The sequence below is a fragment of the Triticum aestivum genome, chromosome 6D (genome assembly GCF_018294505.1).
Source record: "Triticum aestivum cultivar Chinese Spring chromosome 6D, IWGSC CS RefSeq v2.1, whole genome shotgun sequence".
Lineage (NCBI taxonomy): Eukaryota > Viridiplantae > Streptophyta > Magnoliopsida > Poales > Poaceae > Triticum > Triticum aestivum.
Genome location: NC_057811.1, coordinates 220224049 through 220248587, shown reverse-complemented (window position 1 = coordinate 220248587; position 24539 = coordinate 220224049).

Below are 24539 nucleotides of genomic sequence, written 5' to 3'. Positions count from 1 at the left end.
TGGAGATTCAGCCTACCTTGATGGAAAAGATCAGAGAAGCTCAGAAGACAGACAAGGAGATTGACGAGATAAAGGAAAGGATGAGCAAAGGAAAAGCCAAGGGATTTCGTGAGGATGAGCACGATACCTTATGCTTTGAGGACCGTGTTTATGTGCCCAATGATCCAGAGATCAAGAAGTTGTTCTTGCAAGAGGCCCATGATTCACAGTATTCGATTCACCCAGGAAATACCAAGATGTATTTGGATTTGAAGGATACTTTCTGGTGGACCGGAATGAAGAAGGATATTGTGGAGAATGTAGCAGTTTGTGATGTATGTCAGAGAGTGAAGGCAGAGCATCAGAAGCCAGCAGGATTGCTACAGCCATTGCCGATACCCGAATGGAAGTGGGATAAACTAGGCATGGATTTTATCACGGGATTGCCCAGGACTCGTTCAGGCTATGACTCAATATGTGTTGTAGTCGATCGTTTGACGAAAGTAGCTCATTTCATCCCAGTGAAGACCACTTACACCAGTGCTAAGTTGGCAAAGATATACATGACCAGAATCGTATGTTTGCATGGAGTTCCGAGGACCATTGTATCAGACAGAGGAACCCAGTTTACCTCAAAGTTCTGGAATCAGTTACATGAAACTTTGGGAACCAGGCTAGAATTCAGTACAGCCTTTCACCCACAGACAGATGGACAAACCGAGAGAGTCAATCAGATTTTGGAAGATATGCTGAGAGCTTGTGCGCTAGATTATGGATCTAGTTGGGACGACAATTTGCCATATGCAGAGTTTTCTTACAACAACAGTTATCAAACCAGTCTGAAGATGGCCCCTTTCGAAGCTTTGTACGGAAGGAGGTGTAGAACACCATTGTTATGGGACGAAGTTGGAGACCGCCAGTTGTTTGGACCAGATTTGATTAAGGAATCAGAACAGAAAGTGAAGTTGATTCGCGATAGGCTCAAGGTAGCCCAGTCCAGGCAGAAGAGTTACGCGGATTCTAAACTTAAGGAGACAGTTCACGAAGTCGGAGACAGAGTTTATCTTCGAGTATCACCACTTCGAGGAGTGAAGCGCTTTGGAGTTAAGGGAAAGTTAGCGCCCCGTTTTATCGGACCATACCGAGTTTTGGAGCGTATGGGAGAAGTTGCTTACAAGCTGGAATTGCCTGAAGGATTGTCAGGAGTTCATGATGTATTTCACGTTTCTCAGTTGAAGAAGTGCCACGCAGAGATGGTTGAGATACCACTGAGAGATACCGTGCCGCTGGAAGCGATTCAGTTGGAAAGTGATTTGACCTATGAGGAGAAACAGTTAAGATTCTTGAGTATGCCAGCCGAGTCACCCGTAGCAAGGTTATCAAGTTTTGCAAAGTTCAGTGGAGTCACCACACTGAAGATGAAGCCACCTGGGAACGAGAGGAAGATCTACGGAAAAACCACTCTCACCTATTTTCTAGCCAACCCGAATCTCGAGGGCGAGATTCATCTTAAGGGGGTAGGTTTGTAACATCCCAAATTTTCAATTTGGAATGTTATACATTAGATCATCATTGCATAGCATATTTTATTGCATTTTGGCAAATCCTCGAAAAATCCTAAGCAACTCAAGGACCCTCGGAGAGAGTTGGGGATTTCCCGGTTTTCATATTTGATTTTATCAAATAATAAGACGAGGATTTTTTTCGTTTTAATTATTTTCCCTCCGAGAAATATTTCGTATTAAAATAAATGAGAGGAGAAAATATGACTTCTCCAAAATAATTGAAATATTGGAGGAAAAATATTAAATTCAAATATTTGATTTTATTCGGATTTTATTTGCAATTTTAATTGCATTAAAAAATTGCACGTTTTCAAAACTGCATTTTTGGGCCAAGAAAATGTTCATCTTGTTCTAATTATTTTAATTAGACGGAGAAAATTTGTTTTAGCATTTTTATTTATTTTTCTATAATTTTTTTACATTCGGCAAAAATTATTTAAAAAAACGCCGAGCGCGCCGACTGGGCCGAAGCCCAGCCGACGGCCCAGCCAGCCCCGCGCCTCGTCTCCCTCCTGGAGTCGGACGCCGCCGCCGCCGTGTCCCGCTAGGACACCGCCGCCGCCTTGCCCCCTCCCCCACGCCACCCCCTCCCCTCCTATAAGTACCCCGACCCCGCCCCCTCTCCCTCTCCCCGTTCCCACCCCGAGGAGCCTGACGCCGAGCCGAAGCCCAACACCGGAACCGAGCCGCCGCCGCCGCGGGAAGCCCCGAACGCCGCCGCCCCCGTCGCCCCTCGCCGCCCCCGACGACCCCGCCGCCCCTCGCCGCCCTCTCCCGAGCCCGCCGGAGCCCCGCCCGACCCCGCCGGAGTCCCGCCGGACCGAGGTAGCCGAACGCCGCCGCCGTGCCGGTTTTAAAAAAAACCGCTCGGTTTATTTTTTTTTGAACCCTAGATTTTTTTTAAATAGATCAGTTTATTTTTTCCGGTTTAATTAATTAGTGAACGTTCATCGATCCGTTCGTTTTAACGAACGCGTTCGTCGGTTAGTCGCTGTTAACGAACGTCCGTTCGTTTAACTGTTCGTCAGTTTTCTTTTTCGTCGGATTTTCCGCGATTATTCCAGATCGCGATTTCTGATCAGATTTTCGTTTTAGTTTAACTTTTCGCTCATTTATCGGAATCAGGCGATTCAAGCGCCTAGAGTTTCATCTCGAAATTCTCTTTCCGTTTAATCTACTCAAACAAGTTTTTGCTACTGTAAAATTTGACCTAGAGCCAGATTAGTAAACGAAGCTTGTTTCTCTCGCCGTTTGACTTTCGTTGCTTTGTTTGATTTGATTCTTTTTGCAAACCGGAGTTCTTAAGTTGAACTTTCTGGTTAGATTGTTATTTGAGTTTTACCTGTGCATTTGATGAGTGCTTATTGTATGCTTGTTTGTTTGCGATAGAGTACCTGGAGTGCGCCGCTTGCTACTTCGAATCGCTAAGTTTCACGGATCATCAGCAAGGCAAGTAACACGTTGATCATACCCCTTTTACTACCCAGTTTTATTGCATTAGACCAACCCTCAAACATTGCATGGTTAGGATCTAATTAAATTGTGGGTATTGGGAAGTAGTTGAGGTAGTACCTATTGCCCTGTTTATTATCAAACCCTTGGGAGTTACTTCTACATTTGCTTATATTGCTATGCTATGCTCGTAGACATGGATTGGGTTTGGGTGAATTTCCATGACAGATGTGAGATTGTTAATTAATGGTTTACTTAAGGTGGCAACTAAAACTCACATCTGGGTGGATTGAGGCATCTGGAGAACCCAGTGTTGCCTGTTTTTCTAAGGACCGCCACCCAGGCTCAAAGGGATCATAAGATTATTCATGCTAGAAACTTCCGTGTGCAGCCACAAGCTATTATGGGCTCTAGCATAGTTGAGTAGGTTACATGATCTCTTGAAGAGGTGGGCTAGCCAAGTCGCGCCGCCGCCGCCGGAATCCCGATCTTCTCGGGATCACGAATCCCCTCGCCCCCTCCTCCAAGAACTCCTCCCCCTATAAATACCCCTCTCCCTCGACCTGTTCCCCTCCTTTCCCCGCACCAAGAACCTTCGCTGCCTCCCCGATTTCTCGCCGGATCCGACCGCCGCCGCCGCACCATTGTTGCCTTACCTCACCACCCTGACCACCTAGCCGCCACTTGGGATCACCACCGTAACCTCCTCGCTCGTCCGCACCTCCCCGTGAGCTCGTGCGAGCCCGAAACCCACCGGAGCGCCGCCACCGCCGATGCCCGAACGCCACTGCCACCTCGACCTCGCTGCCGACCTCCTCCGTCAACCTACGACGCCGCCTCGACCACCGCTGGTATCGCCGTCGAACGCCTCGTCCACCCGTGCCCTCGCCGGAGCTCTCCGACGACTGGAGCGCCGCCGACGACGACGTCCGAGCCGCATCGCCGGCGGCCACCGCCGCTGTAAGCTCCGACGACTCTCCCCGCCGTTAGACTTTCATTATACGGCTTAGATTAGATGCAAACGAATAGGTAGGTTTTATGTATTAGATAGGTTTTAATGCGGTTTTATTTACGGTTTAGATTGGTTCAGATCGAACCGGGCCTCCTCCGGTTTTTTTTGCTTTAGCCGCACAGTCATGGTTTTGTTAAGTTACGGTCGAGCGTTGTTTAGTTCAGATCGCCCACTGCTTAGGCCCAATAGCAGCCCGACGCGTAGTACCTGCCAGTTTGTTTTTTTAGTTTATTTTCGTTTCTGTTTTAAAAACAGAAATAGTTTCAATTTTAGATTGCTTATATCTTTTAGTGTGTTTATCCAAATTGAGTGATTCTTTTTGCATTATATTCAAAATTTCTTGAAGTTTCTGTTTGTGTCTTTAGTTATCAAGCTTGAATAGTTTAAATTTTGAGTTTGATGAAATTTGTTCAAATCACTAATTTGGCCGTATCTTGAGTTTATAAAATATTTTTGATTGATTCTTTTGCTACGGTTTTGTTATTGTTTTGTCTATCCAGAGTCATATAGTGATTTATTTTTAGTTTATTTTAAATTAAGTTTTTAGCAAAACAGTATTGTTTTAGTTATAGTTTTGTTTTAGTCTTTTCTTTATTGTTTTTATTAGTTTTAAATTATTTCTTTTTGTCACTCTTGAAAAAAATAGTTTTGTTTCTGTTAGTCAAGAAAAGAAAATTTTGTTTTTATTTTAAAATTTTATTTTACTTAGTTTTTGTATGAAAACTTGTTTAGGTCATAGTTAGTATTTAATAAAAGCTTTTTATTTGTTTCTTTTTGCTATTAAAAGTTTATAAAAAATACTTTCTCTTAAAATTAGTTGTTTTATATTTTCTTTTCTGTTTATTTATTATGTTAGTATTTTCTTTGTTGTTAAATTTTACTTAGGACAAAGCTATTTTTGGTTATGTCTTAGAATTTTCTTTAGTAGTTTTCTTGTGTAGTTTTCATTGGTTTTTTTATTTTGTGTTCTTTGTGATTTGCATTTTATTTGTTGATTTTTTTGTGAGTGTTAGAAATTGCTTGTTAGTATGTTTGCTTATGTGAATACTATGTTTTACTATATAGATTTTCATCGAAGAGTTGCGTATAGTGCTATCAAGTTTTGCGAGAGTGATATTTTCTTCATCAAGTAATACCAGGCAAGTTCACTTTGACCATGCTTTTCATACCTATGTTTTTACTGCATTTAGTGTCAGCATTCATAATCCCTCCAGTAGTGTTATTGAATCTTGTAGTTGAGTACAATGCATGAGGTAGGAACCCATCTCCCTGTTACCAAGCCCGGGACGTTGTTTAGTTTCAATGCTATGCTATAGTAGACGGGGTTGGTATGAGTGTTCGGGAGTGGTGTGAGAATGGAGGACTCTATGTCAATGACAACAAATTCATGATGGCATCGGCAAGGACTGCATCTTCAGGACTTTCAAGACTTCAAGATTTCGAGACTCGAGACAAGAATTCAATACACACAACTGGGTGAAGGACGGTTGACGGGCACCCTGGAGCAACCAGTGGATGGCCGGAATGCATGGAGAAGCGCCATGACATCTTGCGGAAAGCTTCACCCAGACTCAAAGAGACGGAAGAATACTTCATGCCCGGAAGCTTACCTGTGCAACCGCAAGTCACTATGGGCTCTGGCTTGGTTGACCTTAGTTGTGACTCTGGCTGGGACGGTGCTAGCAGATGTAGAACTACGGTAGGATTGGATGAGCACCGGACAGTGGTCAGAGGAACTCTTTGGAAGACCATGTTTCGGTCATCTTGTTCTCAAACACCCTGAAGTGCGAGAACGTAAAAAGAGGGATCGAATCTTGCGGGTAAAGTGTACAAACCTCTGCAGAGGGTTAAAACCTAATCGATTAGCCATGTCCCCGGTTACGGACAATTTGAGCCTCTGGACTTGGATCTATCTCGGAACTCTCAACACCGGACTGATAATTTAATTGTGGGCAACTTATGATGTTTTGGGTGATGAGACATCGGTTGGCGGAACCATGTCATGATAGAAAACTCCGTAGTACAGACTCCTGATATTCCTTTGTTGTAGGGAAATAAAACCAGGTTTACGCAAACAAAACTCAGATACGGAGTCACAAAGCCATATTACATATAGTATAGTTTGTCATCTGTTTTTCTTATTGTGATCTTGCTGGTACATTCAATGTACTGACCTACACGGCTGCAACGTATCATGTTGCAGATATTTTCTTCGACGAGTAAGAGTTACGATATAGGGTTACGGTCTACACTCAACCTGCCGATGGCGTTGATGGGACTCCACACCCGTTGTTTGTTTCCGCTGAGACATATGAGGTATATATATATATCAGTTTTACGTTATTTATACATGTGATTGCACTTTGATATATACATTGATGTACTGTGTGTGCCAGCATACTGATCCAGGGATGGCACAAATACACAGAGACTTGACCGTCTGAGGTCGGGTCGCTACAGCAATCAATATTGTTCATAGGCATGGGGTGAATTTATTTTGTTCATAGGCATGGGGTGAATTTATTTTGTTCATAGGCATGGGGTGAATTTATCATGGATTGCAACAAAGAAATACAATCAATCAAAGAGGAACTATCATAATTAAAGTCTTTGTAATCCAAAAGAGTGGGCCATCACTAGTTAAAGTTTTGACCTCTTCAAACTCACTTTTATCAATTTTCTCAACAAGATTTTCACCCTCTGAAATACTAGGACGCCTTCTACCTAAAGTTGACTCTTCTCCAGTCCCTTTTTCCATCAATCTTAACTTTACTAAACAAGGAATCAATAGAAGAAACACCAATCATTTTAAGATCTTCATCACTTTTGCGAAAGTAATCACTAGAAAACGCTTTTTCTAAAAATTCTCTTTTAGCTCTAAGCATAGCGGTTCTTTTCTTACTTTCATCCATAGAAACATAAAGAGCTTTAATTGATTCATCAACCTTAGGCACAAAAAATTTGATCTTGAGATTTTCCACATCATGAGCAATTCTGTCAACACTTCTAGACAAATCATCAATCTTACTCAACTTTTCTTCTATGGAAGTGTTGAAAACTTTTTGTGTGTTGATAAATTCTTTAATATTATTCTCAAGATCAGAGGTGTTCCTATTATTACTATATGATTGATTTCCATTGGAATTACCTTAATTATTACAGGAATTACTAGGAAAAGGCCTAGGATTAAAATTACCTCTATAAGCATTGTTATTGAAATTATTTCGAGAGATAAAATTCACATCTATGGCATCACTATTTTGCTCAATCAAAGTAGACAAAGGCATATCATTAAAATCAATAGGAGCACTTTTACTAGCAACCAATTTCATAAGAGCATCAACTTTTTCACTCAAAGAAGAAATTTCTTCAACCAAATTAACCTTTTTACTAGTAGGAGCTCTTTCGGTATGCCATTGCGAATAATTTGCCACAATATTATCAAGCAATTTGGTGACTTCACCCAAAGTAATTTCCATAAAAGTACCACTCGCGGTGGAATCTAAAAGATTACGAGAAACAAAATTCAATCCGGCATAAAAAATTTGTATGATCATCCAAAGATTTAGCCCATGAGTTGGGCAATTCCTTAGCATCATTTTCATCCTTTCCCAAGATTGTGCAACATGCTCAGGTTCAAGTTGCTTGAAATTCATGATCTGGGTTCTAAGGGAAATATTTTTTGCGGGCGGAAAATAATTAGTGATAAAAGCATCTTTGCACTTATTCCAAGAATCGATAAAGAGAGCCAAATTTTGTAGAATCATGCAAAAAAATCGGAAATAATTTCATCTTCACGACATCATTGTCCACATCTTTTTTTTGCATATCGCATAATTCCACAAAGGTATTAAGATGGGACGTGACATCCTCATTAGGAGTACCAGAAAATTAATCTTTCATAACAAGATTCAGCAAAGCAGTATTAATATCACAAGACTCCGCACTAGTGGCGGGAGGAGCAATCGGAGTGCCGATAAAATCATTGTTGTTGGTATTTGAGAAATCACACAACTTGGTGTTCTCTTGAGTCATGATGACTACACAACAAGATTGCACTCAAAAACAGATCCGGCAAGAAAACGACGAACGAAAAAGAGAGGCGAATAAAACGACGAACGAAAACGAGAGGCAAATGGGAAATAATGTAAATTGCGAGGAGATGAGATTTGTGATTAGGAACCTGGTATATGTTGAAGATCCTCCCCGGCAACGGTGCCAGAAATTTCTTTTGATGCGCGCTTGAAGCTACGTCGGTATTTCCCCAAAGAGGAAGGGATGATGCAACACAGCAGCGGTAGGTATTTCCCTCAGATGTAAAACCAATGTTATCGAACCAGTAGGAGAAACAAGCAACACAACGTAAACAACACCTGCACACAAATAACAACTTCTCGCAACCCACGTGTAAAAGGCGTTGTCAATCCCTTTCGGGTAGCGGCGCCCCAGATGGGCAAACGGACGTGAGATAAAATTGTAGTAGATTGATAGATCGAACGCCAAATAAAATAAATAAGAATAAATTGCAGCAAGATATTTTTGTATTTTAGTTTAATAGATCTGAAAATAAAAGCAAAGGAAAATTGATCGCAAAGGCAAATAATATGAATAAGAGACCCGGGGGCCGTAGGTTTCACTAGTGGCTTCTCTCAAGAAAAATAGCAAACGGTGGGTGGACAAATTACTGTTGGGAAATTGATAGAACTTCAAATAATCATGACGATATCCAGGCAATGATCATTACATAAGCATCACGTCCAAGATTAGTAGACCAACTCCTGCCTGCATCTACTACTATTACTCCACACATCGACCGCTATCCAGCATGCATCTAGTGTATTAAGTTCATGGAGAAACGGAGTAATGCAATAAGAACAATGACATGATGTAGACAAGATCTATCTATGTAGAGATAGACCCCATCGTTTTATCCTTAGTAGCAATGATACATACATGTCGGTTCACTTTCTGTCACTGGGATCAAGCATCGTAAGATCGAACCCACTACAAAGCACCTCTTCCCATTGCAAGATAAATAGATCAAGTTGGACAAACAAAACCTAAATATCGGAGAAGAAATACGAGGCTATAAGTACTCATGCAGAAAAGAGATCAAAGAAACTCAAATACTTTCATGGATATAAAAAGATAGATCTGATCATAAACTCAAAGTTCATCGATCCCAAGAAACACACAGCAAAAAGAGTTACATCATAGGGATCTCCAAGAGATCATTTTATTGAGAATTCAGCGAGAGAGAGGAAGTCATCTAGCTACTAACTATGGACCCGAAGGTCTACAAAGAACTACTCACGCATCATCGGAGAGGCACCAATGGAGGTGGTGAACCCCATCCAAGATGGTGTCTAGATTGGATCTGGTGGTTCTGGACTCTGCGGCGGCTGGATCAATATTTCATCGACTCCCCTAGGGTTTTGGGAATATTGGGGTATTTATAGAGTAAATAGGCGGTCTGGGGGCACCCGAGGTGGGCACAACCCACCAGGGGCAGCTAGGGCCCATTATGTGTCTTTGGCCCCAAAAAATCTCTGTAAAGTTTCGTTGCGTTTGGACTCCGTTTGGTGTTGATTTCCTGTGATGTAAAAAAACATGCAGAAAACAACAAGTGGCACTTGGCACTATGTTAATAGGTTAGTACCAAAAAAGATATAAAATGACTATGAAATGATTATAAAACATCCAAGATTAATAATATAACAGCATGGAACAATAAAAAATTATAGATACGTTGGAGACGTATCATCTGGCGTACTGCAAAAAAGAGGAAACAGAGTTCTCTTGGACCTCCTACGGTCGAAGCAGGGTCATGTTGATCGGCAGGGGTGTGGCGTACCGCAAAACAGAGGAAACGGACTTCTGTTGGAGCGCTATGGTCGAAACGGGGGTCCTATTCATCGGGAGGGGTGTGGCGTACTGCAAAACGGGACTCCACAGGCTACTATTCATCTCCACCGTTGACTGCCTCCACAGGCTGCTATTCATCCACCATCGACCTCCTCCAGCCTCCACCTGCGACTGTTCATCCACGGCGTCTCCCCTCCTGCCCCCACCAGCCACTGTTCATCCATGGGCTCCTGTTCATCCAGCCTCCAACGCTCCTCCACCGGCTACTGTTCAACCTGCCCTCTCCACGGGGTCCTGTTCAACCACCCCTCCACGGGCTACTTTTCATCTAGCCCTCCACCGGCTACTGTTCAACCAGCCCGCCACGGGGTCGTCCTGTTCATCCAGCCCTCCACGGGGTCCTGTTCATCCACCCCCAACCGGCTTGATCGGGGTCCTGTTCATCCAACCCCCCACCGGGAACTGTTCATCCACCCCCCCCCCCAACAACGCTCCCTGTTCATCAAGGGAAGGAGGTAGCAGGTTCGATCAGCTTCAGTTAGTAGCAGTAGCGAAGGAATCACTCGGGTTCAGTTAACAGCAAGGGATCGATCGAGGTTCAATAACGTAGCTAGTGCAATCGCTCAGGTTCAGTTAGAGCCCAACACCTCGCTCGGGTTCAGTTAGAGCGCAACGCCTCACACACACGCACGTACGTGTACGAGAGAAATGCGCAAACCTCCGTGCATCGCTTGGCCCCGACCACCCACCGTAACCGGGAACTCCCCGATATTTTCCTCGCCCTCGCTTCTACCATGTTTTTTCCGTCATGGACGGCCCAAAGAATGTCATGCAGCTGCGTCTCCGGCCCGCCCCGGACGAAAATCCCATTTTCTGTCATAATTTTTTGTCATAGAAGTAGGATCCCACCACATCTATGATGATACCGGGTTTTGTCACAATTATCGTCATAGAAGTGTCATAAGCACGACAGAAAAAATTCCTTTCGGCCCAAAATGTCACGGATGTGTCTTTTTTTTGTAGCGGTTTCTCAAGATCTTGCTTTATTTGAAGAAATTCATATGAAAGCTTCTCATGATTGGCTAAGAGAGTTTCATGACGACCTTGAAGGTTATCAAACTTAGACTAAAGATGTTGAAGGTCATCAGTTAGAGTTTGAGTTCAATCAATTTCCTCACTCAACAGGTCATCGCTTTTCTCTAGCAAGTTCTGAACCTTTTCCAAAGCTTTTTGTTCTTTCCTGGCAAGTTTAGCAAGTTTGGAATAACTAGGTTTGAGATTTTTATCAGATTCACCTCACTAGATTCAGACGAGGAAGGATATTTGAGTACCTTGGCACCTTTTGCCATGAAGCAATAGGTGGGAGCAAATTCATTGATGTTGTCGTTAGTGGTGTTGGGATTGCCATTTTCCTCACAGTTGAAGATGGACTTGCTGATGAAAGCAGTGGCGAGAGCTAGGATCGCCACACTAGAGTCTGACTCCTCAGATTCCTCCTCTTCCTCATTTTATTCAGATTTAGCTTCAGAATCCATTTCCTAACCAATAAATGCCTGAGCCTTTCTGGAACTGATCTTCTTGTGAGATGAAGACTTTGAAGATTTCTTCTTTTTCTTCGAGTTGTCTGAACTATCATCCTTGTACTTCTTCTTCTTTGATTCCTTCACCCACAGAGGACAATCAGCAATGTAGTGACCAGACTTCTTGCATTTGTGGCAAGTCCTTTTCTGGTGGTCGCGGGATGAAGAATCGGATCTCATGTCATCACCTCTTGAAGATTTTCCAAAACGACCATGTTTTGAGAACTTCTCAAATTCCTCTTGAGTTGCTAGCTCCTACTTAGTTATTTAGGATCACCAAGTCTACTATCAGAGTCTTCTCCTTCAGATGAGGAAATTGCCTTGGCCTTGATCAGTGCACGTGATCTTCCATAGCTTGGCCCGTAGAGGTCTCTCTCTCAGCCTGTTGGAATTCATCAGTATTCAGTCTCTCGAGAATATCAGCAGGATCCAGTGGCTTGTAATCTCCACGTTCTTGAATCATCAGTACCAGTGTATCGAATGAGGAATCAAGAGATCTCAGTAGTTTCTTCACCACCTCATGGTGGGTGATGTCAGTGGCACCAAGAGCTTGGAGCTCATTGGAGATATCGGTAAGAGGATCGAAAGTTTGCTGAACATTTTCGTTGTCGAGTCTTTTAAAGCGGTTGAAGAGATCGCGAAGAACGTCAACTCGAGAATCACGTTGGGTTGAGATTCCTTTGTTGACCTTGGGACAGCCTATCCTAGATAAGCTTTGTAGTCTCCAAAGAACTCAATCTGTCGTACTGTCCTTTGCTCTGATGACCACATATGATATTCTTCGACTGGGAGTCGAGTTGCTTGAATCTCTTCACATCAGCAGCGTTTACGGAGTGAGTGATGGAGGGAATGCCATTTTCCACAACGTACCAGAGATCATTGTCAATTTCCTCAAGATGCATGTGCATCTTGTTCTTCCAGTAGGGGTAGTCCGTTCCATCGAAGGTAGGACACCCAGCCGAGACCTTGATCATACATGCAGTCGACATAACTAGAACTCCATGTGGTTAAACCAAAATCACACAGAACAAGAAAGTACCTTGCTCTGATACCAATTGAAATTACGTTATATCGACTAGAGGGGGGTGAATAGGCGATTTTTTACAAATTTGTCACTGAGGAATTACTACTTGAGGAATTAGCTAAGTGACAAAATACAAGAAGTGGATAAAGTACTCAAATACATGCATAACAAGGTAGTACACAGTCATCATCATGGAATGAAACATACACAGAGCACAAGTAGCGTGTAAACAGGATAAGCACGCAGAAGACAAGGTGACTGAAGAATTTGGGTTGAGGAAATTGAGAAAGTCTTTAGTCAAAGTCTTCAAACACAAATAATCAATTTCATAAACAAATAAACGAGGAAATGAAAGGGTTGAGGAAATAGAACCAGTAGCTCGGTGGAGACTGTGATTGGTAGACCAGTTCCAACTGTTGTGATAATTGTACTTCTGGTTGGAGATGCTTGGTATTTAAACCAAAGGACACACAGTCCTTAACCTATTCTCCTTCAGCTAAGGTCACACAGACCTCGCCCAATCACTCGTGGCAAGTCTTTAAGGTGACTTCCAAACCTTCACAAACTCGGTCACCCGGTGATCCACAATTCCTCTTGGATGCTCTAGACCATGACGCCTAACCGTCTGGAAGATGCACAGTCTTCAAAGGTAAAAAGCGTCGGCTCCACACATGAACAATCTCTCCAGTGATGCTCAATCACTTTGGGTCTGAGGTTTTGGGGTTTCTCACTGATGATTTTCTCTCAAAGTCCTAAGAGGATGGGATGCTCTTAATGACACTTGTCAATCTCTCTCAGAGCAGCCAACCAGCTAGTGGTTGTGGGGGCGGCTATTTATAGCCAGGGTGCAACCCGACGTGATAAGACATAAATGCCCCTAATGATATGATTGTTGGATGGATAAGATATTTGGACAGCTGGTGTGAAGCACAACGACGTTCGAAAATCTGAACCATGAAATTCCTAAGGGCTATCATGTTCCTCGCTATGGGCAATTCGCACTGGCGAATTCCTAACTCCCCAGTCAGAACAAATTCCTTAGAGACCAGCAGAACTTCGTCCCTGTCACTGAAGAAATTGACTAAACTATAAGAGATTTCCAAAGGCTTCACTCGAAGGATTGGGTATGTGTAGGCTTTGAGACGAGCATCACTTGGAAATTTTTCCTAACTATTACATCGACACCCTTTCATAGTACGGTGTTTCCTATGACTCAAAAGAAGTAAATGAAACTATGTAAACAAAAGTCTTCACACTTCATAGTCCTCGCATCAATATCTTCAAGGTCACACCAATTTCCTCATTTTCAAAGTCTTCAAGAAAACCACAAAGTCTTCAGATGAAGACATTCATTTTGAGGGGTCGACATTCGTCGGATTTGTCAAACTCCTTAGAGACTTATGTGACGCCCCGAGACCGATGCTCCAGTTGCCTTCCATTTATTTTAGTTGTTTTCGTGTGTTTATTGTGTTTGTTGCATTATCATAATTGCTTTGCATATTTCATTCCTATATGTCTATGCCATGATCATGATGAGTGCCATTGTCTTATTTTGCTTCCTGCATTGTGTTCATCATTGGTTATATTTTTGCCATCCTTGTTGTGCCATGATCATCTTGCTTTGTTATATGCTTCATGATTTTGTTGTGCCTCTTGTCATTTTATTGCATTGCATCATGATCATCTTGCTTGTTGTTGCATGTGCATTTTAATTGTGTATGTGATGGTGTGATCTCTTTCTCTTCATCTCCATTGCTGTTGGCATCTTCACCCTTCAAGTTAATCCATCTCCAAGCAAACCCCATCTCCTTCTTCCTTTCTTCAAATTTCACCCATTGATGCAAACGTCATGTTTTCTGCCCCAAATAATGTTCATTCTTTTCCTATAAATTCTCAACCATGCCTACAACATATCTGCCAATTTTCACCTCTTTTGGACTTGATTTGGTAGGAATCAAAATTGCCTCAAGTTTGAATTTAATTCAAACTGGCGATAATTGTATTTCTCTAAAAATGCCCAAAGCAATCTATTCAAATACTTCATAAATCCAAGACCTCATATATATCCCTTTCTCATCCCAATTCTTTGCTAAACTCTCTGGGCGTTTTCTTGAATTTCTATCTGAAGAAATTCAATAAGAAAAAGAAAAGAGCGGAGCATTACCAGTCCAACGCATGGGCTTCCCTTGCTCTAGCAGCAGCCCACTTGGGCCTCCTCCTTACCTGGCCAGCCAGTAGCCAGCGCCAGCCTCCCGTGGTAATCCCACGCTGGACTCCGCGCCGACCCCACCTGCAGCGACTTCTCCCCTACCTTTTTCTTCCACCTCTCGCCACCTCCCCCTCATGGTAAAACCTGCGAGTAGGGGCACATGGCCACCGTGGCCGAGCCAGATCGCCCCGCCCTCCTATAAAACCAGCATCCCTCGCCCTAGGGTTCCTCCTCCTCCCACTTTTCCCCTCCGTGCCGCCGCCACAGGTAAGGGGCACCCACGCACCTACTTCCCCGCCTCCAGGAGCCATGGCTGGCTCAGGCACGACCTCTCCATCGGCCTAACCCTCCGCAGTGGCCTCCCCTCCGTCGTCTACTAACTCGAGAACACTGTCGCGGACCCATTCTGACGACGAGCCGCGCCCAAGGATCGCCAAGTCCGGCTACCTCCCGGTCGTCCTCTTCCTCCCCTGCTTCAGGGACAGCGCCTTCCCTCATCACTTCTACTCGTCCCCGACCCCGATCGACTACGCCGAGCAACCCACGGTGAAGCCTCGATCCTCCCCATCTCTCTCTGGTCTCGTTGTCCGCATAGCCATCGTCCGCGCGTCGCTGGTTTGGCCGCCATGGCCGTGACCTTTACCTCGAGCTCGTGCTCGCGCACCTCGCTACACAAAACTTCCGTCCACACCAACGCGACGCCCGCGTCTCCCTGTTTCATGCACCACGTCACACACCCGCCGCTGTGTCGCCGCGCAACGCCATGGCCGAGAGCATCAAGCTCACGCGCCCGACCGCGGAACCCCGTCATCGGCGAGGAATCCGTTCATTTCCCGTTGCATGCTTGGTACGAATGGGTTCACCCCGTTGCGTAGCCTCCATCCGCGCCCTCCGTCGCGTGTTTTGGTTGCCAGAACAGCTTCGACGAGCTCCTCCACCGTCTGATGTCCCCAGCGCCGGCACTTCCTTTGTTTTGCTCTTGCCTGAGCATGCACACACCCACGACATTGGCGAGCAGAAGCCGCTCGCTCCTACGCTCTCTGACCAAACCCGCACCCTCGCTGGTGTTCTGCTGCACCTACAGCCACTACTTTGCTTGCCGTCATCGCTGGCAAGTTGTTGCGCGTTCATAGTGTTTCCAAGACCGGGCGTTTGCCTGTTCAACATTCTATGCCCCGTTAGTGAGCACAATCATCCATTTAGGCCAACTGGTCAGCGCTCTGCTCCTCCTCAAGGAGGTCGTGGGATCAAATCCCAGGCGCCGGTTCGCTCGAGCTGTTGATTCAGTTAGAATTTGTCTGCAATTTATCCCAATTGCTCTTTTGTTGCTACCGGTTAGACTAGCAGGTTTGCACCCGGGCCACAAGGAATCAAATCCTGAGGGCCGCTGCCCTTTTTACACCAGTTTTTGCCTCCCCAAGACAAAGCCCTTGTTCTTCTTCATCTAAGGCTGACCCCCTCTATTAACACAAATTTACAGTCATCCCAGTGGTCGTCTCAGCGTGCACCCTTGCAGGGGATCTGTGGTTCGAATCCCAGGAGGCCCCTGTTTCCTTTTATTTTTGCTCCCACACTCAGCCATTACGGGCCAAATCGTCTGGGGCCTTGCATAGTGCATTGCATTCGGCCCAGAACGTTTTTTTTTTCATTCTGTGATTTTGTCATATATCCAGTGCATGCATATTTTCAGAAATGCCATTAAAATTGCATTTCTCATATCTAAATATCCATGCATCCAAATAAAACATGTTATATATGTAAAATGCTTAGAATTTGATCTAATTTCATAATATGCATCTTTCATCCAAGTTTGAAATATTTAAATAGATGTTTGCATTTAATTTGCATACTGACATGTTAAAAAACGTTATTTCATAACTAAATAACCGTAGCTCCGATTTAAATAAAATTTATATGTAAATGGGGTAGAAAAATGCATAGATTAACATGGTGCACTTACTTTGCATGTTTAAGAACTCTAAAATTATGTATAGGGCAGAACAGTACCAAATTCGAAATATGCATATGAGGATTTTCCGGAATTGTTGTTTGTTGCTCCGGCCTTATTTAAACTTGCCTAGATAGTTAGATTACTTATGCTTCACCTCTTGCCATGTTAACCAACATTTAATATTGATGAGTAGCTAAACGAGAGTGAACTAAATATTTGAATGTGGTGTTTAGTATTGTTTGTTGCACTTTGCCATGTCATGCCTCATTAAACCGGACATGCATCATCCTTGATTGTGCATCATGCCATGTTTATGTGATGTTTGTTTACCATGTTGTTTGCTTCTTTCCGGTGTTGCTTCTTCTTGATAGTTCCGGTAACATGCGATTGTGAGGATCCGTTCGACTACGATGGTTTGTCTTCTTCATGGTCTAGATCTTCTTCCTAGCGGGATTTCAGGCAAGATGACCGTCACCTTGGATCTCACTACTATCTTTGCTATGCTAGTTGTCTTGATGTTATCGCTATATCGCGCTACCTACCGCTTGTTATCAAGCCTCCAAATTGCCATGATAGCCTCTAACCTTTTTACCCTTCCTAGCAAACCGTTGTTTGGCTATGTTAGTGCTTTGCTCAGCCCCTCTTATAGCGTTGCTAGTTGCAGGTGCAGTCGCAGGTTGTTCCATGTTGGGACATGGATAACATGGATATCATGGGATAACACAATATCTCTTACTTAATTAATGCATCTATATACTTGGTAAAGGGTGGAAGGCTCGGCGTTTTGCCTGGTGTTTTGTTCCACTCTTGCTGCCCTAGTTTCCGTCATACCGGTGTTATGTTCCTTGATTTTGCGTCCCTAACACGGTGAGGGTTTATGGACCCCTCTTGACAGTTCGCTTTGAATAAAACTCTTCCAGCAAGGCCCAACATCGGTTTTACCATTTTCCTAATAACAACTAAAACTTGCACATGGACTTTCCAGACCCCGAGGATTCTTAATCAACCCCCCGGGGCCAGTGCTCCTCATGAGTGTTGGTCCAAACCTATCAACCACCGGTGGCCGCCAGGGGCAACTCTGTTAGTTTGGCCTACCGGAAGTTTGGACAATCCGGTCGTGGCCTGAGACGAGATACGCGCGGCTACTATCAGGGTGTCGGCATGCCGGGTGGTCTTTGCTGGACTTGTTTTACCATTGTCGAAATGTCTTGTGCACCGGGATTCCGAGTCTTATCGGAGGGTCCCGCGATGGAGGATTGTCTCCGCGGATCGTGAGCTTGTCATGGGCTATGTTGGGACACCCCTGCAGGGTTTAAACTTTCGAGAGCCGTGCCCGTGGCTATGTGACAGATGGGAATTTGTGATAATCCGGTTGTAGTGAACTTGAAGTAAACTCAATTAAAATACACCAACCGCGTGTGTAACCGTCACTGTCTCTTTTCGGGGAAGTTCGAGAGGAGAACACGGTTATGTTTGAACGTAATTAGTTCAGGATCACTTATTGATCATTACTAGTTTGCGACCGTTGCGTAGTTTCTCATCTTATTCCTGTACTCGTAAGTTAGCCACCATACAATGCTTAGTCGCTTGCTGCAACCTCACCACTTACCCCTTCCGTACCCATTAAGCTTTGCTAGTCTTGATACCCATGGTAATGAGATTGCTGGGTCCTCGTGGCTCGCAGATTTACTACAACAACAGTTGCAGGTACAGGTAATGCAATGATCATGATGTGAGAGCGATGTTTACTTGCTTTGGAGTTCTTCTTCTTCATCGATATTGAGTTAGGTTCCTGGTCGGCAGCCTAGGATGTCGTTCGAGTTTCTGTTTGTGTTTCATCCGTAGTCAGATGTTGTTATCATGTATGATGTTTGATGTATTCATGTGGCATTTGTATGCCTTTGTATGTATCCCCAACTATTATGTAATGGTACGATGTAATGATATCCACCTTGCAAAAGCGTGCCGATATGCGGTTCTACCCTTGGTGGGACCTTCGAGGTCCTTTAGGACAAAGTCGCATATTGGGCGTGACAAGTTGGTATCAGAGCCTCGACCGACCACATGAGCCCCCTTGATTGACCGTAGTTGGCCGTTGTCGAGTCTAGAAGAAAAACTTTTTCAGAGTCTAGTTATATCGGAGAGTAGGACTTCTTTTTCCTCCTCAGTCCCTTCGTCGCTCTGGTGAGAAATCTTGACGTAGGTGTTTTGAACTACTCCTCTTCCCCTTCAATTTTTTTTAGGATCACGCAGTTAGTTTTCGTTCATTGCGATGTCAGCTCTTTTCATCTGGTGCATTCCTCGTCAAGTTGACTTGACCCTCTTTGTCTTTTACGAGATCAATCCTCAGTTCTTATCAATGACATTGTTTCCCCATCCGAAGTTGTCCTTGTTTTTTTTCACCCGCCCACCCCTTTTCTTCTCGAAGCCGGAGTCCGTAATGGAGTATCCATCCTACTCATGCGAAGACTTTGCATTCTTTCCTCAATTATTTCAACCGGTGTTTTTCTCTTCAAGTTATTCGTCGGTTCCCCATTCCAAGTTGCCTTTGTTTTTCCCGCCCTCCCACCCTTTTTTCTTCAGGAGTTTGAGCCTCTACTCGAGCATTAATTTCATTCGTGCGGAGCCTATTCAGTCTTTCCTCAATTGTCTCAACCGGTGAATTCTCGTCTAGTTAATCATTGTTCGTCTCGTTTTCTTTCTGGTGGATCCAATTCAAGCTTTCGTTGTTGATCATGCTCCTTTCCTCGACTCGAGTGTTTCCCATTGCTCATTCACCTCTCGTCATTCAATCGTTCCGTAGTTCTGAAGACATCGTAGATGATTCGTGTGTGTTTCAATTATTTCGAGGGTGTCACCTCATTAAAGTCTTCCAGTTGTTCCGGTGCATCAGCTTTCTCTCCAACAATCCTTTCCAATGGTGTTTCTTTTGAGTGGGCCCTAACCCACATGTTTATAACCAGGATCTTACCTGGCTCTTCTAATTTTTCAGAATTATTCTCAAATTATTTTCGTAGTTTGACGTAGAATGAATTTCATCAGTCAGATGCTTTTCCAAAGATCGATTTCAAATTATTGTTGGCTCAATCTCTTTGCTTTTCATTCTCCTGAAGTATCTCAACAATTTTTGGTGGTGTTCCTCGTCGTCATTCTCAGCTTTGAGGATCGAAGAAGAGTTTTTCCTCTAAATCTTGTTCGTTCTCTCGAGATTCGTGGTTCTACTTCATGTTATCCTCTCAAATTATTCCGTTTGTGAGAAATTCTTTTCTTACCCATCCGGAGTATTTCAGGAGTTGTCTTCCGTTTCGATCATCCGGAGGCCATCATTTAGGAAGATTCCTTCGTTCCAAGTTTTCAGCTTCGTTCTTCAATTATTCCAAATTGATGCCACTTCGTTCGTCTCCATTTTTGTATCGGTGCTTCCTTCAAGCATTCTTTAATTAGTTCACGATCTCTTTGTTCTCTTGCATCTTGATTCACTCAAGTATCTTTGTTTGTTTTCTAATTCTTCCCGATGCTTCGTTCGTTTCTGATGCTCATGGGTGGTTCGCCCAAGACTCCTCTTCTTTTTGTTATCGTATCATATCATTCGTTCTTTCCAATCCCACCGGTGGCTCGATCAAGACCTTCCCATGTTTGCGCTATATCTTTGTTAATCCTTTCAAAGAAGAATAAGTAGTATGCCAAATCCGTTGCTAGTCACCAATTTAAATTGATGAAGGATACGCATAACATAATTCTTATTCTTGTTTCATCCAAGCAATTAATTCCTTCCTTCGGAGTCTGTTCATGAGGAATAAATTCTCGATTTCAAGTGCTTCATCTGTTCTTCTGAATTTCCAAGCTCCCTCAATTATTCTGTCACGAAGATCCATCTAAATCATTGCAAGGCTTCATCTTGTTCTTTTCAACTTTCCTTTCGTTTGATCATTCTTTTATTACCGGAGTTCTTCATGGAGGCTCTACATGGTGGTTCATCAAGGATTTAATTCATTCTCGAAGTGTTCTTCAAGATTCTTGATGGAGGACCTCAAGTATTCTTCATCTTGCATTCTGAAGTGCAATTCTTTCTCCCTTATCTTTTGAGATGGTGTTATAACATTCTTTATTCATGATGCGTCTCGAAGAAGATTTGTCAAGAATGAGATATTTAAATCCATCAATCTCTTTGTTGGAGTTATCTTGGTAAAGATTTCACCTAAAGCTTTCCCTATGGAATGTTGCTAATTGGGGTGCCTATCGATAATCCAAGTTTCCTCCTATTCTCTCGGTAAAAGGAGTTTTCATCTCCTTGTTGATCTCAATCCAATCAACCGTTTCCGTTAGTGGCAGAATTTCACCTCAATTTTAAGATGTTTTCCCTAAGACCATTTGGAGCATATCATTTGGTTGTTGATTTTTCAACAACACCGTTCAACCCTTCTTCGTAAGGATGCTCTTTCAATCTCATTATGGACAAGATGTTCACTTCTTCTCCGTTCTTTTCATTTCATTTTTTCTTTTGTTCTGGAGGCATTGCGTTGTTGCTCTCGAAAAGTATCATCCCATCTTGTAAAGCTCATGTTCCATTCCTACCATGTTCAACCGGAGAGCTGTCCAAATTCCTTCATTCTTGTCCCTTGGCTATCTCGTTATACCGGTGCATTTCACATTCTTTTGTTTCAATAAGCTCTTGTTTCATGTCCTTCAACCTACAAGATTCTCGTAGTGTTCCTCTTCTGTAACGGAGCTTCTCAACCTCGTTCATCTTCGTTGTATTCTTTCTTTCAAGTTGTTCAACCTCTCAAAATTCCTTGGTTTCACTCGTTTGTCCAAGAAGCAACCTTGTTTTCCTATTCCTCTTCCGTTTCATTCCTAAGATCTCGGGACGAGATCTCTTGTTAATGGGGGAGTGTTGTGACACCCCGAGACCGATGCTCCAGTTGCCTTCCATTTATTTTAGTTGTTGTTGTGTGTTTATTGTGTTTGTTGCATTATCATAATTGCTTTGGATATTTCATTCCTATATGTAAGGGCATATTTATCCCTAAGGTGTTTTGGTGATTGGTGCCAATGCTTTTGTGGACTAATCGTGTGCCTTGAGCATTTCAGACATTTCATCGCTAGGCACAAGACGGTTTGGTGCCCCTCGAAGACTTTTGAAGACGACGTTTTTGTCTATGTTTCTTTTCAGTGGATTTGAGCCGTAGGAAAGCCGTACTATTAAGAGGGGGTCCGCTTTGGAAAGGTTTGGGTGGAATCTTCCCGTACACATCTACTCCGTTTGCACCTCCTTTCCTTTGGCTCTTTGGAGCATCCTCCGTCGTTTCTCGTCCATGCAAATTGTTTGCTGAGTTTGGCCATGCGGTAGTACCTCTCCTTGGAGCAGTAGTACCGCAGGCCCTTGCGGTAGTACCGGACCCCGGTGCGGTAGTACCACAAGAGCACATGATAGTACCGCTCCTCTGGAGCTGTAGTACCGTGGTCCCCAGGCCAGGTGCTGCTGCGGCAGCAGTAGTAGGGGCGGATGTAATTTTTTACATCCGCGCCCTACGCGGTAGTACCGCGCCCTATGCACAGTAGTACCGTGCGTTCTGGCCTGGCTCTGCCGCCGCGCGGTAGTACCGCTCCTGACGGGCAGTACTACCGTGTCGGATTTTGGCATTGACTCCAACTCAGCGGAAGTTGCCACGGATGTATTTTTATATGTTCATGCCTTCCCAAAATCTGGAACTTCCCTGCCTTGCGGTAGTACCGCAAGGGGGAGCGGTAGTACCACTGCAGCGATTCTACCGCCCTCCGCTTCAGTGCGTTTGGGCTGTCCAGGCTTATGCTGCTCGGGCGGTAGTACCGCGGGGCCCTGCGGTAGTACCGCATGCCCTTGTGGTAGTACCGCGGCCCTAGCGCGGTAGTACCATGCTGCGCAGGCTGGGTTGGTGGATAACGGTTGGTTTTGTCCCTCCACTATATAAGGGGTGTCTTCTTCTCCGAGTTGACCACCTCTTCCATCCCCAAGCTCCATTGTTGCTCCAAGCTCCATTTTCGCCCGATCTCTCTCCCTAGCCAATCAAACTTGTTGATTTTCTAGGGATTGGTTGAGAAGGCCCCGATCTACACTTCCACCAAGAGAAATTTGATTCCCCCCACTCATTCCTTGAGGATCTTGTTACTCTTGGGTGTTTGAGCACCCTAGATGGTTGAGGTCACCGCGGAGCCATATTCCATTGTGGTGAAGCTTCGTGGTGTTGTTGGGAGCCTCGTATTAAGTTGTGGAGATTGCCCCAACCTTGTTTGTAAAGGTCCGGTCGCCGCCTCCAAGGGCACCAATAGTGGAATCACGGCATCTCGTATTGTGTGAGGGCGTGAGGAGAATACGGTGGCCCTAGTGGCTTCTTGGGGAGCATTGTACCTCCACACCACTCCAACGGAGATGTACTTCCCCTCAAAAGGAAGGAACTTCAGTAACACATCCTCGTCTTCACCGGCTCCACTCTTGGTTATCTCGTGCCTTTACTTGTGCAAGCTTATTTGTGTTATATCTCTTGCTTGCTTGTGTGCTTGTTGTTGTTGCATCATATAGGTTGCTTACCTAGTTGCATTTCTAGACAACCTACTTTGATGCAAAGTTTAAATTGGTAAAGAAAAGATAAAAATTGTTAGTTGCCTATTCACCCGCCCCCCTCTAGTCAACTATATCGATCCTTTCAATTGGTATCAGAGCCTCGTCTCTTTATTAAGGACTTTGCCATCCGAAGAGTATGGTTGACACCGTAGACGGTGTAGAGGAGCACTTCGGTGCGAATCCCGTCTCGTCTACGGGCGATGGGGGAACCGAGGTCTCTCGTGAGGAATTCAATGTGGCTTTGGACACATTGAAAACCTCCATGACGACCGTGGTTGAAAGCATGTTTAATAAGTTCATAGAAGGGCTTAAATTCTCCACCGCACCGATGAAAGTGGGTGATCCCACTAACAAGGTGACGGATGCTAACTCTGACAAGGGGGAAGCTACTCGTGAAAAGGCCCCTTCTTCTAGTGGTAAAAATGGCACCGGCATCTTTTTCCCATGTGGAACCTCCACTTGTTTGTGGAGGACCGATTCCCTCCACGCATTTAAATCATGCCGGTCCTCCCCCTAAGATTGTGAAAAATGAGGACTTTGATTCTTGGGTCTATCGTTTTAAGCGTCATTTAAACCATGTTAATACTAATCTTTGGAGAATCATTGAAGAAGGTTTTTATCCGCATGATCGAAGCAACTTCACTCCTAGAGAAGCCGCGGATAATCAATTCAATGAGAATGCTCTCTTCATCATCCAAGATGCAATCCCACCCAAGGATCTTGCTCATCTCCGGCCCTACTCCATCGCCAAAGGTGCTTGGCGCCAAGTGGTGTCGCTCTACAGGGGAAGCGCAAGCATTCAACGCTCCAACTATGAAGTGGTGCAAGATGAAGCCGATGAGTTTGCAACGAAAGAGGATGAAGAACCTCGCGAGCTTTATCGGAGATTAACTAATCTCGCGGTCTCACTCCGAGATCATGGGAGCAAGGATAAGGATGACAATTGGATCAAGCGCAAGTTCCTCATGGCCATGATGCCTTACAAAAAGGCCATGTCCTCCGTCATTCGTCAAAGGCCGGATTTCCACATGTTGTCCTCGAGTGAAGTATTGGATGAGTTCGTGGCAATGAGTATCTTGGACAAAACCGCTGACAATGCGGTGTTACGTTCTCAAAGAGCAAAGAAGCCCAACCTTGCATTGAAGGCCAAGGTTTGTGTGGAAGAAGAGGATGAACAGGAAGAAGAGGAGGGCAATCCCGAAGATACAAAGTATGCTTATCATGAACACATGGCTCTTGCTTCAAGGCAATTTTGGAGTAAGAAGAACTCAAGGCCCAACTTCAACAAGAACAACTCAAGT